This window comes from Galeopterus variegatus, unplaced genomic scaffold (assembly GCF_000696425.1).
Source record: "Galeopterus variegatus unplaced genomic scaffold, G_variegatus-3.0.2 Scaffold651, whole genome shotgun sequence".
NCBI classification, from domain to species: Eukaryota; Metazoa; Chordata; class Mammalia; order Dermoptera; family Cynocephalidae; genus Galeopterus; species Galeopterus variegatus.
In genome coordinates, this window is record NW_007726762.1 from 543,902 (window position 1) to 545,012 (window position 1,111).

Sequence of the window (1,111 nt, forward strand, 5' to 3'; positions counted from 1 at the left end):
CTAACTGTCTAGTCTCTGAAGAAATGGATAGGGTATTCCCAAGTTTAAAAAAGAAAAAAAATCATACCAGGTATAAGAATTCCACAAAATCATTTGGCTTCTTTTAGGGAGACTGTAGGAAAAGAGGTTTATTGAGAAAAGAAGGCAAAGTGTATATAAGGAGTTCTCTATGCTTGGAAACTGAACAGCTCCTATGAAATTAGAATCTAAGAAGAGAAACCTATTTAGTGTACCAGATTTTTAGGATAATCAATAGAAATGGAAGGCTTCCTCCATCTTACCTTCCACTTCTAAGCATGACTGAAGCATAGAATGCAGACCAAGACAGAATTCTAGGTCTCTGCTCTTTCCTCCCAGGAACTTCCAGGGCAATTAAGTACTTCTCAGGTAAAAATCACAACTCAAAGGAAATAATCTCATAAAACTATTACATATACTAGTCCCGAATAATGTCAAAGACCAAGTACAACCCAAAATCTGTCCAAAGTTAGTGCTTNGGATTTTTTCTTCATGGACTTCAATCAAAACAACCTATTGCAACAGACTGAATTTAGAAACAGATATAAGAATCAAGCTGTTTTCTATCAGGCTGGACCATTAAGCCTTGAAAAATATACAAAACATGTCATTCTCAACTAAATTTCTTTGTTTTGTGTAAAATAATTATTTTCATAAAAATATGTAATTTATGTTAACATGTACTAGATTTATTATTACTACTTTGACATGATTTAATAAATAAATATTCTTTTATATTCTGTCTTAATTTCTAATATAGTGAATATCAATAGATATAACATATGTAAACAGAAGCTCTTTGGAGTCTTCAATAATTTTCAAGAGTGTAAAGAGATCTTGAGACCAAAGAATTTAAGAACTGCTGTAGTAAATTAAAGTACTACTTTTCAGGCATTTGCTAACTGTCTAGTCTCTGAAGAAATGGATAGGGTATTCCCAAGTTTAAAAAAGAAAAAAAAACATACCAGGTATAAGAATTCCACAAAATCATTTGGCTTCTTTTAGGGAGACTGTAGGAAAAGAGGTTTATTAAGAAAAGAAGGCAAAGTGTATATAAGGAGTTCTCTATGCTTGGAAACTGAACAGCTCCTAT

The 1,111-nt window shown here is 32.0% G+C and overlaps 1 protein-coding gene across 1 annotated transcript in view; it reads right to left on the reverse strand.

Moving 5' to 3' along the window:
* CWC22 (CWC22 spliceosome-associated protein) overlaps positions 1-1,111 on the reverse strand; it is a 54,530-nt gene that overhangs the window by 27,314 nt on the left and 26,105 nt on the right. The gene's annotated exons all lie outside the window — the stretch shown is intronic.